This window comes from Myxocyprinus asiaticus, chromosome 26, assembly GCF_019703515.2.
Source record: "Myxocyprinus asiaticus isolate MX2 ecotype Aquarium Trade chromosome 26, UBuf_Myxa_2, whole genome shotgun sequence".
Taxonomy (NCBI): Eukaryota; Metazoa; Chordata; class Actinopteri; order Cypriniformes; family Catostomidae; genus Myxocyprinus; species Myxocyprinus asiaticus.
Genome location: NC_059369.1, coordinates 45,978,216 through 45,997,697, shown reverse-complemented (window position 1 = coordinate 45,997,697; position 19,482 = coordinate 45,978,216). Strand labels below are relative to the sequence as shown.

Genomic DNA, 19,482 nt, shown 5'->3' with positions numbered 1-19,482 from the left:
ACTTCAAGCGCACTGGGAATTGGGCATTCCAAATTGGGGAGGAAAAAAAAAAAAATCTGTCATCACTTACTCACCCTCATGTTGCTCCAAACCTTTTGAGTTCCACAGAACAAAGAAAGAAATTCATACAGGTTAGAAACTAAATTAGGGTGAATAAATAATGACAGAATTATCGTTTTTAAACTATTCCTTTTAGTAGTTATGTACCATTATTGATACTGGTATCAGGTCCGATAACAAGCGCATATACTTGTGCTCGTAAAAATGCTCCGATACCATGGACAACACTATCATGAGCATCACGAGGGCGCTCTGTAACAGATGACAGCAAGCAGAGAGCCAATTCAATTTGTAGCGCACAGTACAGTCAGACTACATATATTTCATTAAATAGCAGCCTTTTACGGTTTTATAATTTAACAATAATAATAATATAAATTAAATTATATTTGGTCGCATTTGCAACCATTTTAGTCATAGTAGTAGTAGTAGTAGTAGTCACAGCCCTGAAATGAGAAGCTAACAAAGTTTTTGATGATAATTATTAGCCCTGAAACATACAGGACGTTAAAAAAAATGACTCCTAAATTACTTACTAAATAACACATTTTAAAATATCCGACACTATTGTTCCGTCATTCAGTCTTCATCATATATCAGCTGTTGTTTTGGCTTGTGAATGCACTAAAGCAGATAGCTCTGGTTACCCGTTTCCTCTCTCCATTACTCTGACATGACACTAATGCTTCAAAGAGCTCGACTCCTCTACACAGCAGTGGCCAGGAAAACAAATATGACACAGTATCTATCAGACATTCATTGATCTTCAAAGTACAGCTCTTTTAAATTAATCTGAACTCAAAAACTGCTTGCTAATGCAGAGTATGCAGAAATTGACTTTAAAATACAGAGATGTTTTGGCTGTCCTCGTGTGCCCTTAACACCGTCAGTTTCTGAAAGCTGAGACGTGTATATGATATCAGTGAACCTCAGTATCAAGAGAACACTGACTATGATGTGAACAGCTGTGTTATGTATCAATGCAGCCAAACCTATTTACAGCCCTAAAACAGTTACAGCTGAGGGGATCGACTCTTCAAGCGCACTGGAAAGAACACTGCTCGTTTCAGACATAAACAAAAATAAACACCCCCCCTTCAAGATCAGCCATCATCAGTATGTCCGCACAATATCAACACACGTCATTCGCATTTCCTGCTCTGACTGAGGGGGGGAGTATCAAACCCTTATTGATAGCTGAAAGCATCGTCAAATTATCCCAAATATTCAAGGTAACGTAAGTGTTTATTTTTTCCAATGCATAAAATGTCCCTTCTACCTGACAGTTACCACTAGGGGTGTAACGGTTTTAATTTCTCACAGTTCGGTTTGTATCACGGTTTAAGGGTCATGGTTACTACAATATTACTATAGTAAAACCTTGGTTAATTTTCTTCAGGGTTCTTAACTAAAAAAAAAAAAAATCTTTTACTTAATACCTGCACTAATACGCTACATGCATCGACAAAGTGCACTTCAGACTCATCTAAACATTCAATATTGGGAAGCTGTACATCACTATAAGGGTGTGTTCACACTTGGCAGGTTTGGTTCGATTAAAACGAACTGTGGTGCGATCACTTTGAACAAGTGTGAACGCTGCCATCCGAACCTTGGTGCGTACCAAACAAGCGGACCGAGACCGCAAGAATAGTGGGTCTCGGTCTGCTTCCAAACGAACTCTGTTGTGGTTCGATTGATATATGAACGCAACATGGACCAAAAACAGGAAGTAATTTGCCTAATGTTGGTTCTTATCATAGGAGCTGTGTTGCCCATTACAGTTCGGTACAGGCGTCAGAACCGCCGTCAGCCGTACTTGCAGCATATCTTCATTTGTGTGTGCAACGGAGGAATTCCTGGTGCTGTTTTGACTCCTTTACACATTTTATTAGCTCTTCATTTGTTCTCAGCTGGTAAAAATACCACCATATATACATGTATAAATCTAACGAGCGCATTTAGCCCAGCAGCCAGCATTGTTCTGGATGTTCGGTAAGTTCTGTTGCAAAATATACGTCATAAAAGCTGTCCAATCAGGTTGTGACCTTATCCTGATGCCTTTTGTTTTGTATCTAAGTTTGGTGTTAAAAATGCCAGTGTGAACGCCAAGCGAACCAGGACTAAATGTATCATTTTCTTTTTTGGTCCGGACCAAGAGAACCGAACTACAAGTGTGAACACACCCTAAAAGGAATAACCTTGCTATAAGAATGCATACGAGAAGGGATGTTGTGATAATGCTGCTTGAGTATTTTAATCATTCGTGGAAATCCCACATGAACACACCAAGCGCTTTAGTTATTGTTTCATGTCTGTCTGAACCAGCACTGTGTGTCTGCTTAAAAACGAAAGGGACCTGGGTGATTTCGGCGTAAATGATTACCCATGTATCAATGTATTACTATAACGCCATTAATCAAAGTGCATTATTGACACTCGTGATAGATTACAGCCATGCAAGGAAACAGGAAGAACTTGCGTACGCGTTTTAAATAAACCCTCACGTGCATTATTGACATATATTACCAGTGTACAGCACTCGTGTCGAGCGATGTCTGCAAACAGAGCCCGTTTTGTAAACGTCTTTTTTTTTTTTTAACCATCGCTGTTGTAATTGACTGCAAAACGAAAATGTTCCCAGAAAGGAGAAATGGAGGGGGCTTCTCTATCAGCGTTTCATTTTCAACTACACACAACGCTTGCAGAGCAGTGATGTCATCAAGTTGACCCACGTGAAACACAGGCGGAGCGTATCCATCTACAGATCCATTCAGGTGCATTAGCGGAGGTTGTAACTGTGCATGTCTATTTGACGCTTTGTTTTCTTTGCAAAGCCTTGAGCTCCAGATGCGTCAATAAACGTGAGGTGAACCGCAGTGCCAATGCTTCCTGAATTGTGGGTGGCGAACGGCACGGTTCGGTTTTTCACCGAGAACCGTTCCACCCCTAGTTACCACTGAAATATATATCTTGAGAAATCACATGACTAGTGACTACGCTGGGTATTGATACAGAATTACCAATTCATTTCTGGTTCACAAGCTCTCAATATCAATTCATATGGGTATATTTCAGTTATAATGTCCATTTTTCTTACATATGAAAGAAAATCTCTCCCAACTTACACTGTTAATTATACAGAGGATCTTCTTACTAGGAACATAACAAAAATATTCACTTTACTAATTATACTTTATTAGTTTTTCATCATTTGTCACATTTTAGCTGTATTATGTATTCAACCAGTGAATCTGATATTTACAATATTGCAAATATTACAATACTTTCAAAATTGTTACAAATTAACCTATTTTATTATAAAGGCGTTTTCACACCTAGTTTGACTGAGCACTCCAAGCGCTCCGAGCGGTGTAACGTGTATATGTGAACAACACAAATGATCTCAGTCCCCCCTAAAAAGGACCCAAAAGCAGCACCTTCGTTTGTCGTTTTTGTGGGTCCTTTTGTGATTCGATTGATTTGTGCGATGTGAAACCGAAGAGGCACCAGTCCGCTTTCCATTTCGTTATGACACAAGTACCTCCAATCACATTTTACTGTCCAAATAAAGGAATTTTAAGCAAATATAGAAATACCATGATTACCATGACCACGTTTGAGACTCATTTTTCGTATAAAGTGAGCACTCCAAATTATCCGCAGACCGGCCGCACTCATAGCAGATCAGCATGTAAATATAAACAGCTTTGAAGCGCCCTGATGCACGCACTGTTTGCGGAGGTTCGCGCCAAACTCCCACGAATAAACTGCAAGGATTTTGATAGTTTCACTTTCATTTAAAGTTTGCATAATGTTCAGGGTTCATCCATGCAGGAGGAGGAGACGCTTGCTCCATTTCTGTGGAGATGATAGTTGAAGAAACATTTTCTAATACACGCAGAATCTCAAACATTCTTTGCAAGTATGGATTTGCTGGCATGTCTTTGGAGGGCGTGGTTTTGGCAAGAGGGCGTGTGGTAGAAAGGAATGACGACATGATGAACATGTGCATGGAACTACAACCAAATTGCAAAAAAAGGGTAATTTAAAGGCGCAGTGCTGCTTTTTCCTGGGACTAGCCTCATGCTGAAACCATGTTAATAAATGTCAAATCTCCATCTGGTAGGTGACTACGTTTACAACTCTGACCTGATGAAGAACTTCAGAACCTGGATTCCTTCCAAACAATTACGCAACCAACCATTTATGAAGCACCACACAGGGATTACTTGTGATAAGGGAGACTTTGATCACCACAAACAAACCAAAACTGAAAAGGAAGTCATAAAAAAGACTGAGTATGTTTGGAGTTATAAACCACATTGACTCATGGAAAGAGGAGAGGAGTCTGGTGTGTTACTCCGTGACGGCCATGTTAAAGCTCCGGCAGAACATAATACAAACTCCCAGCATGCCCGAGTCACTATAACTGAACATAGGGCTATATTGAGCACCTCTCTTTCACCCAGGAAACTCTGCACATATCTGTCCCCATGGGAATATTAGATTTCAGAAACAGGAATCTGGGGCTTGTCACTCAGCACTGGTGTGTTAGTGATACGGCAGCTATGAATACACACAAGACGATCATCAGTGACATGCTGATAAACAGCACACAGCCTTGAATATGCAACTAAAATATGTCTGTTATTGGCCACTGGCGAGTAAATATTAACATTTCACTCACCGGTGATTGAGTTGTGTAGTGGCAAAGTGCATTGGGAACTAGAATCAGTTTAGTCTTTTAACACATGTTGTGACTCGTGAGCGCGCATTCTGAAGGAAATCAACCGTACGTGGCTGCACTTTTCCCCGGACTGTTAAGTCAATACACATTATGCAAGAAAAAGTTTCCTTTTAGCTTGTTCCGTGTTTGGGACCAAAGCCAAGACTCACGCATCCCATTTCCATTTCATGTCTGTTTTAATATCCTTTGTTATTTACAGTCAGTTGGTGATCAAAAAGATAAAAAAGAAACATTATTTCTAATCATACATTGCACAGATGAGGTAAAAACAACCGTGCAACTGTTCTCTCGTTAATGTGCGCTGCGCTCATACAACTGTAAACATTTGCTTGCATAGCTGCAGGTTCTCTTAAAGACACAGTATAATTTTAGTGCTTGTTATTCATATGTTAACTCAAGGTAAATCGTACAAGTGCATATAAACACATTTCACAAAACGCACTAATGTAGTAAGCATAATAAATGTGTAATCACTAGAGACGTAACGGTTTTAAAACAGACGGTTATCATATCGTTGAAGTCTTCTCATTGACGGCATTGCATGAATAAAGAGATTTTTTCAGAACTTTTCTAAAATCCAAACTGGTTTAATTCAGACAGAATCAGCGACATTTACAGCATCATATAAACTTGGTAGGGATGGCACCGATCCGATACCTGGATTGTGTCGGCTCTGATACTTATGTTTTTTTAGACGGATCGGGTATCGGTCCGACGAGTCCTGATCCAAATCCGATACTGTGTGTTAGTCATGTTCATTACTGTCAAGCTCCAAAACTGACATAAAAACCACAAAAACACCATTAAAGTAGTTCATATGACTCGTGCATTTTATTCAAAGTCACCAGAAGACATGCAGCAGCTCTGTGAAATCACAAAAGGCTGTTTAATAAGTAATTATATAAAATGCACGCGCAGCACCAGCGTGTTAGTGAATGCCGCTGCTCTGTTTACAGACACATTCGCGGCTATTTTTAACCTTCACGCGGTGCGCAATATTTGAGCACTACTCAAACAACATCTCAGATGTAGAAGCTCAATAGTTCGGTACACTTATAATATGCATTTAGAACGGCACCGGAGGAGCATTTGACCAGAATCTGAATAAGAAGTGAATTAAACTGCTGTGAACTTGCCCACAAACAGACACATACAGGACTTCCTGGAGAGTTCAGATCGTCAAAATAAAAGCGTGAGGGTTTTAAAGTTAAAGGTGCACGATTGAGAAATATTACTGTTGTGTTTAAAATTCTAAAAGTCAATAATAGTAATAATTATTACTATGTGTTTACAAATTATAACAATATTTAAGTTGAATGAGTTCCGAAAAATAACTTCTTACAACTGAACAAAAATAGATCTGAATCCTTTAAAATCCAGAAACAATATTAAAAAAAAAATACTGCAAAGAAAACTGGCTTCTTTTCTACTGAAGACTTACACTGGAATTACTGTTAATTTTGCTGCTACATTATCCAGTTTACTAGTTCATAATAAAGTGTTTCTTAATAAGCTCTACATTTATATTGAAATAACGTGTAGTTAGAGGTTTGTGTTTCTTTACATATTAAAGAGTACATTACAAGAGTAATGTAAAGATATTCTAAACTGATTATGCAAAACAACAACACTGGTATCGGATCGGAATCGGCCAATACGGAGATTCGGAAGAGAGAAAAGTGGTATCAGGTTTACAGTGCATGGCTTTTGGTGTGCAGGAAACTGACAGTAAAACTGTGGCAGTAAATAGACAGTACTGGACAAAATGACAATAAATAAACTGCAAATGAATCATATATTTTCAGTAGGTATTGATTAGAATTAAACTAAAATCACAGATGCAACAAATGACTGAATGCATATCCGAAGTGTTAACCTGGGTAATAATCATTACAAATAATTACAATTCAATTCCATAAATCATAAAATAACAAAAAGTCTTTAGTTATAATCCTCTGACTACTGTACATGTTGCATTTTTTATTACTGTTTTCCCCTTTTGAGATTTTTCTCTTTTTTCACCTTGTCAGATTAAGAGAGTGTCCTGATGTTCAAGATCAACAGTTAAAGGATTCATGTTGAAGAAGTCCAAAAACTGGTTATAACTGAAATATTTTTCTGTGCGTTTATCAGACATATTTTACAACCAGATATTAAACTGTTAATAATATCATCAATGCACCTCAATACCGTGATACCATACACTGTGGTCATTTTTCTGACAGTTATCATACCGTGAAAACGTCATACCATTGCACCCCTAGTAAATACATAACTATTTAAAGGCACAATCATACATATTTTAACTTCAGAAAACACTGTAAATATGAAAAACATTTTTTTGCTTGTTTTGCATAGTAGTTTTGATATAGTGGCAATTAAAATATGTGTTATAATAAAAGTATTAAATAATTTTTATTTGTGTAATTATATGTTCATTATGTTCCAACCTTGCAAATATTTTGCATTTGCAAAATTTCAAATAGAGGGAACAGCTTGTGTCATTATTAATAAAAGCATTTTAATGTGATTAAAATTATGAAATGTGAAATACAAAATAAAATGTACAATCCAGCATACTATATATTGTGTGAAGTCATATGTGTGTGTGTGTGTGTGTGTGTGTGTGTGTGTGTGTGTGTGTGTGTGTGTGTGTGTGAAGATACCCCCTTCTCAGTCTGTTTAATATCTTTTTCAGTTTTCAGATGCATTACGCTTACATGTCGTCAAAGGTCTGGCGAGTAAAACAAGTTTACGAGCCAATGGCGATTCTTTCTCCAACATGACCATAGAGGGTTGAGCATGACTCAAGACAACACATATGGAAACAATAAACTGCAATATGTTCAAATTAATTCAAGCGTTTTATAGCAAGAAGGCCTAAAAAAAAAAAAAAACAACCGGTGTCAATATACATCCCGCCTTCACTAGGGAATGTTTCCATTCACAGCATGCTTTCAAACACACACACACACACACACTAGCAGCACGTATTTCTCAATATTATGGAGAGATTGTGTCACAATCACGAGCACATTACATGTGTGAAATGGACTGTACAAAAAGCACTCTCCACACTCCCCTTCCTGTTGGGACCTCATATATGTCTGGTGTGATACCTGTATGGAGCTGAGAAGAGATGTGAGAGTTTCAGATTAAAGAGGAATGAATGATCACCCTGTTTTTTCACAAGCTGTTGGCAATATCCAGAGAGCAGGGTGACCAAAAAGGACAATTTAAGGCTATTTTATAGTTCATTTAAATGTGGCATAATGTTGATTACCACAAAATGCATTTTGAATCGTTCCTCCTTTTCTTTAATAGAAGCACAAATGTGTGTTCCAGTGAGACACTTACAATGGAAGTCAATGGGGTCAATCTGTAAACATTAAAATACTCACTGTTTCAAAAGTATAGACACAAGGCATAAACAATATGTGTGTTAACATGATTTTACTGTGATTAAATCACTTACTAACCACATCTGTGGAAAGATATAGACAATTTTACAACTAGTGGTTGACCGATACATCACAGAGGCTGATAAATCAGCCGATATTCTGACTTTTATGCACTTTTCCCTTCATAATCTCCTCTTATTTTCTCATTCAAATGAATTTGAGGAAGAGTGCATGTGTGTTATGTGCTGTACACATTTCTCATGTGGCAATTTTGCATTACCGTGATAGAGACGATAATCCAAAATGTATACCAGTTGGCAAATTTCTACCGGTTTAATCGCCCACCCCTAGGTGCGACCATCCTATTCCTTTAAAACACTTCCAAATCTTCCAAGCACACTTTCAAGCATCTTGGAGAACTTTCAAAATTATTTCGACTTTTGCACAGTACTGTATGTTTGACTGACGTCTATCAGCTCCCCTAGTTTACCATTTACCAAACCAGCAAGAGCCAAGAGCATGACCATAAACACAATCAACCAAAAACAGTCCAAACACTGTAAAATACACAACAATGCACAGTGAGAAAAAAACGGCATTATTTTGGCACAAAGCAGAAGTGTTATTTGTCCTCGAGTAGAAAGCCCATAAAGCATCACATTCAAACATACAGCCTTTGGAGAATATTATAATCTAATTCTTGATGCATAAACCAGGAGACCTATTTGCAAAACTCAAAGTTTATTATCTAGTTTGTTGTTGGGATACAGACACATATTGACCAGTTATATGCGAGTCACCTGAATAATCTTTGAAAAACAACTTTTCCCTCATCTCTTCTGCATGCTGTACAGTGATTCACAGTCTCTAGGAGTGCCCTGCAGAGATATGATTTGATGATGAATCACAGATCCAGAGTAATAATGGATGAGGGATGGTACAAAAGCATCTGCTAAATAAATGTCAATGTAAGAACTCATCTGTGGTGCAATGCAGAGATTAATGGACTTTATTTCACAGCTAATCTACGCATGGTTTATGCAGCCGCATCATTCAAATACTGGGTTTCCTGGATTTCTTTGGCCATATCCATATTTGCATGCCTTTTCATAAATCATGTGGTTATATCTGACATTAGCATACAGAATTAAACCAATAGTCAAACAATCAAAACTCAGTTTGAAAAGTTTCCAACAAAAGATCTGCTGTAAGTTACTTACACAAATACTGTAATCTTCTTACTGGACTTTACTTAACCGTGAAAGAGCAAAAGTTGGAAAGGTGTTTGACTGATCCATTCAGAGATCCAACAGCTTGCGACCAACACAAACAATTTCACAGCAAAAGCATTTTATAAAGTTTGCCAGATATGATTGCAACAGCAATAGAAGCATTCATTACTAAATTTCAGCAGATTGCTGGGATTCCAGCTTGCTTTGATGGCTACAACCACCACAAATTATGCAATAAATTTCAAGGCGGAGGAAAGAGTGAATATTATATCCAGACTGCTCCATGCTGCATTGTGCTTTTGGCTTTAACAATGATTTCGGAGATGCTGCAGCTGTTATTCTGGTATGCCAGCACACTAGATAGAGGCATAAAATCTGCCATCGCAGCATGTAAAAATCAGATGTTCTAGAAACAACCGCAGCGGTGGAAGTTTTCTGCATTCTCGGCAAGGCGTGAAAACTTTGCTTGTCCTAGAAAAACTCCAGGGAGACGTGATTATGCTGAAAGAGCTACAAAATAATTATCTTCTTTTGTCTTACAGGTGATGCATGTAATTATTTTGGTGTTAAAAAAAACATTATACTATCCCACTATTTGAGACAGAGACAGCTGTAAGTGAGCTATCAGGTTGATTTCTACGAACCCCCTTATAGGACAGGGAAGGATTTATATTCTGAAATATTTTGCGTTCCCTCGCAATAGCTTTATCCATCCCTTATGTTAAAATTCCCTGATATGTCCAGGTTTTCCATGACTAACCAAATTAGCAATTTAGCATGATTCCTCAAGGATAAGGTGTTGGAGTGACGGCTGCTGGAAATGGGTTCACGGTTGGGATGGTGTTCTTCGGCTTGCAGGCCTCACCCTTTTTCCTCCAAACATATCGATGGTCATTATGGCCAAACAGTTCAATTTTTGTTTCATTAGACCAGTTTCATTTACTACAAATACCATAGTTCAACTATAGTAAAATCATGGTTAATTTTCCAGACTGATCTCATAGTGAAATCGGAAACAGTAGGTTAAGTTTGTTTTAGCTAAAATCGGTCAGTGCATACCGAAATGCAAATCACTGCCTCCAGTGTCCAAAAAGGTCAGTTTTTGGGTGAATGTGCACATCTGATTTCCATTTTACTGGTGTAATGTGCACAGTGGCGGAGTAATGTGCGCCTACGATTAGCACTTGTCACTGATTATGCAAACACGATTACTTTCTGGTTTCAAAGCGGGATCCGAACCATGTCTGAATGTTGAACGTTACATTTATATAGTGCTTTTCTGACACTACACTCAAAGTGCTTTACGTTGTGAACAGGGGACTCTAAATCAACCACCACAAGTGTGCAGCATCCACCTGGATGATGCGACAGCAGCCATAATGCGCCAGTACACTCACCACACACCAGCTGTTGGTGGAGGAGTAGAGTTATAGAACCAATTAATGGATGTGGATTATTAGGAGGCCATGATTTATAAGGGACAATGGGGGGACGCCGTGGTTACACCCCTACTCTTAACGAGAAGTGCCCTGGGATTTTTTTAATGACCACAGAAAGTCAGGACCTTGTTTATCTAAAGTAACCCCGGTGATTTGTTTACACACTTTTAATGGCCAACCATATTTGGAATTACGCAAATGTGCAATTGAAGTATATCAGGAGCGCTTTATATAGAACGCTGTCAGGGTACGTTAGCAACGCACACGAACTGAACTCAGAGCACAGCTGCTCTGCATATTACATTTATTATTAAAGCACAAGATGGAATCTCGTGCATTATCCTCACCATATCATTATAATACTGTGCTCTGAGTATTTGTAATATCACAGATCAGAGTGATGCACATACAGTACAATACTCTTAAACATCTGTGGTTCTGTATTTCAGTGCGTGCTCAAAAGTGAAATGTGATTGGTCAGTGGCGAGCTTCTGAAGAGAGTGTGATTGGTCAGCTTAGGTGAAAATGGTCTACGAAAGAGATTGTGATTTGGTCTATCATCCATAGACAGCCTATAATGAAAATTAACACCACTTGGCAGTTTTACCTGGCTGATCATTTTATGCTTAATTAACCATAAGAGGAAGAAATCGTGATTGCGATTAAAATACGATTTAATTGTGAAAATAAATACGATAATTGTGCAGCCCTACTGAGGACCATCAAAACAAATCGACAAGCATCCAACCAGCCTGCCGGCAACATTGGTACCAAAGGTGTGGGTTTAGAGTGGGACTATCTGTTTGACGACCAATGGTAGACTGGAGGAGTTTTTGGGAAACCTGTGAAAAGTCATACATTTTGCAATTCAATTTGGTGATGCTAGGTGGCACAATTAATTTACACTTTACCTTTAAAGCCAGTGTGTGATTTCTGTCCCATTGGCTTCACCAAATGGAATTGAAAAGTAATGACTGTTCTCACAGGTTTCCCAGAGCACTTGTTGGCTAGATAATAGATAGTCCTACCCAAAACTTGCACTATTGGAGAAATCAACCTTCAAATGGCTTACTTATTAGTTGTCTCTACATATAAAGCTGGGATGGGAGAAAATCTCTGAACGATTTAAGCTGTAACATTTTAAACAACTTCTGTTTACAAGACTGTAAAAGCTCTGAAGAAATCTGCGTAAAACAATTCACAATTCAAATGGCATTAGAAATGTTTACTCTTAGATTTGACTAGAAATGTGAAGTACACAAGACACGCCTTTCTAAACTACCCCGCGTCACCTTACATGTCACCATCTCCCACATCAGTAGTGTTAGTAACAGGATGTCACCGTGTCTTACAGCGCACTGTTGGCAGGTCTCAGAAACAGACAGCAGGACTGTAATCCAGTGAATACAGCACTCTGATCTAATTCCACACGCTCACTGGTAAACAAGCCTTCAGACAGCACATCGTGACTGTCGCTGACCCGGACCTGTCAGAACTTTGACTTTAGCTCAATCAATCACAGCGTGCACAACAGCTGCAGTCCTGAACAATCCGCATGCAAAGGTTAAAATAAGTGAACTCTACAAACACGTTAGATGAAGACCTAAAAAAGACTTCAAAAGGGAAGCACTGATTTCATTCATTTTAGACTCAATTCAGAACAAGATGAGATCCACAAATGAATACACCTTAAAGTACACGTAGTTGTAAATGATGAGTAAACCCTCTGAAAGATACTTCATATGGATTCTTAAAGCTGCACTATTGAAGATTTCATTATTGTGAGTACAAAACCGCGTTCTTGCCTTACCCCATTTCACTTTGGTAAGCCTAAAATAACGATTTATATTTTGAGTTGTCAGGCCAGATTTAGTGGGACATTGCAGGCTTACGTCATTTGCCCTTGCGTGTTTACGTCATGTTTGTAAGCAGGTCTGAGTACTGTATAACATTACTGTAGTTTTGAAATTCCCTAGGTGTGTTTGCCACCACTTTCTTCTTTCTTTTACCCCAGTCGAAAAAATGTGCAAGTTGTTACTTTCCATTGCCCTTTTGGCAGATAGTGTTTTTAAACAGTCTGGATGATTTAAAACAGCATCTAGAAAGGTACACTGTACAAAGTTCCCCATGCATGCATACCTACTCATCTTGAGCGGTTCATAAATAAATTGAAGTCAGAAGTTTACAACCACTGGCGGTCAAAAGTTTGGAATAATGTACAGATTTTGCTCTTATGGAAAGAAATTGGTACATTTATTTACCAAAGTGGCATTCAACTGATCACAATGTATAATCAGGACATTAATAACATGAACAATTACTATTACAATTTGACAAAAATCTTCTTAAACTACTTCAAAAGAGTTCTCATAAAAAAAAAATCCTCCATGTGCAGCAATGACAGCTTTGCAGATCCTTGTTATTCTAGCTGTCAGTTTGTCCAGATACTCAGGTGACATTTCACCCCACACTTCCTGTAGCACTTGCCATAGATGTGTCTGTCTTGTCGGGCACTTCTCACGCACCTTACAGTCTAGCTGATCCCACAAAAGCTCAATGGGGTTAAGATCCATTACACTCTTTTCCAATTATCTGTTGTCCAATGTCTGTGTTTCTTTGCCCACTCGAACCTTTTCTTTTTGTTTTTCTGTTTCAAAAATGGCTTTTTCTTTGCAATTCTTCCCATAAGGCCTGCACCCCTGAGTCTTCTCTTTACTGTTGTACATGAAACTGGTGTTGAGCGGGTAGAATTCAATGAAGCTGTCAGCTGAGGACATGTGAGGCATCTATTTCTCAAACTAGAGACTCTGATGTATTTATCCTCTTGTTTAGTTGTACATCTGGCCTTTCACATCTTTTTCTGTCCTTGTTAGAGTCAGTTGTCCTTTGTCTTTGAAGACTGTAGTGTACACCTTGGTATGAAATCTGCAGTTTTTTTTGGCAATTTCAAGCATTGTATAGCCTTTATTCATCAAAACAATGATTGACTGACAAGTTTCTAGAGAAAGCCGTTTCTTTTTTGCCATTTTTGACCTAATATTGACCTTAAGACATGCCAGTCTATTGCATACTGTGGCAACTCAAAAACAAACACAAAGACAATGTTAAGCTTCATTTACATTTATGCATTTGGCAGACGCTTTTATCCTAAGCGACTTACAGAGCCCTTATTACAGGGACAATCCCCCTGGAGCAACCCGGAGTTAAGTGCCTTGCTCAAGGACACAATGGTTGTGGCTGTGGGAATTGAACCAACAACCTTTTGCTTACCAGTTCAGTGCCATAGTCCACTACGCCGCCACCACTCCGCATTTAATGAACCAAATAGCTTTCAAATGTGTTTGATATAATGGCAAGTGATTTTCTAGTACCAAATGATTAATTTAGCATGATTACTCAAGGATAAGGTGTTGGAGTGACGGCTGCTGGAAATGGATAGGGATAGTGTTCTTCGGCTTGCAAGCTTCACCCTTTTTCCTCCAAACATAACGATGGTCATTATGGCCAAACAGTTCAATTTTTGTTTCATTAGACCAGAGACATTTCTCCAGAAAGTAAGATCTTTGTCCCCATGGCAGTTTTGGAGCATGTTTATGTCGATATAGGACTTGTTTTACTGTGGATAGAGATACTTGTCCACCTGTTTCCTCCAGCATCTTCACAAGGTCCTTTGCTGTTGTTCTGGGATTGATTTGCACTTTTCACACCAAACGACGTTCATCTCAAGGAGACAGAATGTGTCTCCTTCCTGAGCGGTATGATGGCTGTGTGGTCTCATGGTGTTTATACTTGTACAGATGAACGTGGTACCTTCAGGCATTTGGAAATTGCTCCCAAGGATGAAGCAGACTTGTGGAGGTCCACAATTGTTTTTTCTGAGGTCTTGGCTGATTTCTTTTGATTTTCCCATGATGTCAAGCAAAGAGGCACCGAGTTTGAAGGTAGGCCTTAAAATACATCCACAGGTACACCTCAAATTCAGTACACCTCCTATCAGAAGCTAATTGATTAATTGTCTAAAGGCTTGACATCATTTTCTGGAATTTTCCAAGCTGCTTAAAGGCACAGATAACTTAGTGTATGTAAACTTCTGACCCACTGGAATTGTGATATAGTCAATTAAAAGTGAAACAATCTGTCTGTAAACAATTGTTGGAAAAATTACTTGTGTCATGCACAAAGTAGATGTCCTAAATGACTTGCCAAAACTATAGTTTGCTAATATGAAATCTGTTGAGTGGTTAAATTAGTTTTAATGACTTAAACTGTATGTACTGACTTGGATTCATAGTACAATTTTTACTAATATACATATGAATTTGTTTGGCGTGTAACCATCTCTTCTTTATAATCAGAAACAAGACTGTCATACTGGTTTGACGGCTCCCACTGGCTCCTCATCAACCACTTCAGCAAACATTTCATGCATGCAGACTATTACTAAAGTATCAGTTGTAAATAAGTTCATGAATATAAACATACCTGCAAACTCAGCAGTTTAAAGAGGTGACAGAGCGGGGGGTGCTTGTTAAAGTGCAAAAAGTAATCTTTTATCTTCTATTATATTTAAAAACATTTTCCCTTTTCCTTTGCTAAAATTTGTACCATAATAATGTGGCATATTTGCCCCATGGAATTGTTTTAGAGTTTTTTTTACCATTATGAGGGCATTGTTAGGGCATACAAAATATGACAATACGACATCACTGTTACTTCAAATTAATCAATTCCTTAAAATACATGTTCAAAATGAATAATCAGGTCAGCGGTTACCCTATAAGTTTAAATGAACATCAAATAATTTCATGTGATTCGTATATACTAGGCCTAGAATAGAAAATAAATACTGTATAGCCGATGTTTCAAAAAAGAAATAGAAATCATAAATGACATTTCATTTTACAAATACATTTTCCTTGGATTCCTCCGTCGTCGTTTCCTTTCCTTGCATCTCTTCCTCGTATCCTAAGAGGGCAGCGGGAACTGACAGGATGCGAAGGATGCAAGGAAAGCAACAGTTTTTTTTTTTGTTTTTTTTTTTTTTTTTATAAATGAGAAGCCAAAGATGCTGCACTGTTTCTTTGCCAGTTCTGCGCTAAATGTGATTGATATTAATGTGTCTGTTTTTGATCAACAACTGACAGTAAAGAACAAAGAGATATTCAAATAGACATCACAAAGCAAGTTTGTGCGTTACTATTAGAAAACATTGTGGTCATTTTACAACATTTTAAAAGTCATGTTCTGTATTTACGAATTCTGTGGAAAAAAATAAAGTGACAAATACAGTTAGAAAATCAGTTTTAGGTCACGTGACGCCATGCAAGCAGCAGCCGTGTGAGCGACGAGCTCTGCGCACATTGCTAATTTTTAATTATTTTCATGTTATAATCTGGTGAAATTCGATACACCCAGATACACATTTGCTCTTTGAGGTAAAACATGGCAAAGAAGTCAAAATCCTCGGGCTCTGGAGACATTAAAAGACACTTACATGTTCAGGATGAAAGCCCCGACAGGCCTACAGACCGGGGACTCGATCTGGATGGCGCTGCAGGAGAGGAGATCCAGCGTCAGTTGTCCAACATGTCGGTGATGCTGACGAAGGTTCTTGCTGACTTGAAGGATCTCGCTTTAATACGTTGATCGACTGCGATGGAAATAAAATTCTATGAGTTAGTTACAAGAGTGACTGATGTTGAGACAAATCGATTATTTGGAGTCTGAGAGGGAATTAACCACTAATCCGCCCATGACCAAAGTTGATTTGGTACAGGTTCTTGAAAAGCTTGAAGATCTTGAGAATAGAAGCCGCAGGAATAACGTTCAAATAGTTGGAATTCCTGAGGGCAGAGATATGGTGAAATTCCTAGACGAGCTTTTCCCGAGTCTGCTCGACATAACAGGCCACAACCTGGAAATCGAGCGAGCTCACAGGAGTCCCTGCTCACAGATCTGCTGAGGGAGATAGGCCCCGATCGATTCTGGCCAGATTTCTGAGATCATCCGATAAAGATCTTGTGTTGTGCCAGGCGAGGAGCAAAGGGAAGCTTTCTTGGAGGAATCATAATATTTTCTTGTTCCCGGACTTTGCGAGTTCGACAAGAGAGAAACGCGATCAGTTCAGGGAATGCAAGAAACTCTTGCATCAATGTAAGATTACTTTTGCTCTGATGTTTCTGGCCAAACAGAGAATAGAAACGAAGGTCGATCGCAAAGTATTTACATGTCCCAATTAGGCAATGTCTTTTATTGAATCAATGGGTGAGTAAACCATTGGGTGTTTCTCATGTGAGTGGGTCAACTCGTTGTACTTACTCTGGTTTTTGAGGAAGCTGGGCGTCATTTTGGTTTCTTTCTGTGTTGGCTCCGCCTAGCGGCTGGAGCTTATTTTGTGAATAACACTTTTCCTTAAAGAAACTTTTGCATCGAAGTTTCCGGCTAGTTTGAGAGCGGACACTACAGATGACCACAAAATATCTACATGCTCACACAAAGGATGTCTTTTATAAAGTTGACGGATTGTGTAAGTCATGGTATATACTTTTATGCGGCCTCCGAGTGAATTGACTTGATCATCCGGGGAACCAGGATGCCAGATTTGTTTCCTTTTGCGTTGGTTCCGCCTAGCGGCTGGAGCTTGTTCTATTGAATAACACTCCTTTGGAACAGCTGTGGATTAATCTGTTCGCTCTCCTGCTGGCTGGAGTTTGTTTTGTTGAGTATTTTTACAGGACACTGGAATGATTACGTCATCTGCTGCACTCATAACAGCCGGCTCACTGAAGATTCATTTGTCTGTCCGAGGAACCTGAACGGTTTTATATCGGTTGGAATTTGTTTTGTGGAAGATCACACCTTTGAGACAGTTCTGTGAATGAATCTACATGTTCTTTGTGTTCATTCTGCCTATTGGTTGGGGTTTATTTTACAAAAGACTTTTGAACCCATCTGGTAGGGACTATACATTTTTTTCATCAGTCCATAAGATTTATTCTAGAATAGATTTGTTTTTTATATCCAAGTCCCTCATTTCATCTGTCATTGATTGCTCAATTGGAAACATCTTAGTCTCATATCACACCCTGGTGAGTTTAGAGGTGTTGCCACATAAAGAAAAATAAATTATAGTTGGTGCCTTAATGTTCCCTTTTGCAAAATCCTGATTTCCAACAAATGTTAAAGACTGAGATCAGTGTTTATATGGAGACCAACTGGTCCTCAGTATCCTCTGTGGGCGTGGCTTGGGAGGCACTTAAGGCGGTTCTTGGGGTCAGATCATACAGTATGTCTCATTCACCAAAAAAATCCAAAGCACAAGAACTCGTGGAGTTGGAAGGAAATATTAAAAGTGCAGAAGCAGAGCTGAAGTGCCGTTTGTTGTCTGATGGCCTCAGAGAATTTACCCGATCGAAATATAGATATAATACTATTTTGTCACGGAAAGTGGAGTTTTGGTTATTCAGGGCAAGTATTATTCGGGTGACAAAGCACGAAAACTTTTGGCTAGATATATAAAGCAGAGAGAGTCTCTTTCTATCATTCCCTCAGTGAAATCTGCTGGCGGGGACATTTTTACCTCTGCCACTGATATTAATAATGCCTTTAAATCTTGATCTCTATAGTTCCACGTCTTCATCTACTGATGAAGATATTAGAAACTTTGTGGAACCATTAGAACTCCCTAAATTGACAACTGAGCAAAAAAATTCTCTTGATTCTCAGATAAACTTGGAGGAGCTTGACGAGGTAATTAAGGCCCTGCCTACAGGCAAGGCTCCGGGGCCTGACGGCTTTGCCGCTGAGTTTTTCAAATCTTATGCTACAGAACTGGCTCCACTTTTGTTAGAAGTTTATACTGAATCATTAAAGAATGGAAAGCTTCCGCCAACCATGACACAAGCCCGGATCAGTCTGATTCTTAAAAAGGACAAAGATCCAAGGGAGTGTAAGAGTTGCCGTCCAATCTCCCTGATCCAGTTAGATGTAAAAATTGTCAAAACTTCTGGCTAACCGATTAAGTTTGGAGACATCACTTATACATATAGATCAGGTGGGGTTTATTCGGGGCTGTAGCTCTTCTGATAATATTAGGCGTTTCATCAATATCATGTGGTCAGTAGCGAATAATCAATCTCCAGTTGCTGCCATCTCACTTGACGCTGAAAAGGTGTTTGATATGGTAGAATGGGATTATCTTTTTAAGATTTTGGAAATGTATGGGTTTGGGAGTACTTTTATTGGTTGGATTAAGTTATTTTATAGACATCCTGTAGCAGCGGTACAAACAAATAGATTAATTTCAGATAATTTTACTCTGGATAGGAGCACCCAGCAGGGTTGCCCTCTTTCCCCATTATTGTTCTGTCTTTCCCTGGAACCATTAGCAGCCGCGATAAGAAAGGAGGATGATTTTCCAGGAGTGATTGCGGGAGGCGTGGTGCATAAGCTTGTTTTACGCAGATGATATTTTATTATTCGTCTCTGACCCCACTAGATCTATGCCTTGCCTCCAAAGAATTATTAATTCCTTTTCCAAGTTCTCAGGATACAAAGTCAACTGGTCTAAATCCGAAGCTTTGGCTCTGACAGCGTACGGT

General features: G+C 38.8%; 1 protein-coding gene across 2 annotated transcripts in view; it reads right to left on the bottom strand.

Moving 5' to 3' along the window:
* Window positions 1-16,532, bottom strand: part of mical3a (microtubule associated monooxygenase, calponin and LIM domain containing 3a) — a 128,903-nt gene extending 112,371 nt beyond the window's left edge. Inside the window, exon 1 of one of the 2 annotated variants that reach the window (XM_051656756.1) lies at window positions 16,377-16,532. The gene's annotated coding sequence lies outside the window, so the exon portion shown is untranslated. The remainder of the gene's footprint in view (window positions 1-16,376) is intronic. The other variant, XM_051656755.1, reaches the window with a different exon arrangement.
* Window positions 16,533-19,482: the final 2,950 nt, after the last annotated feature.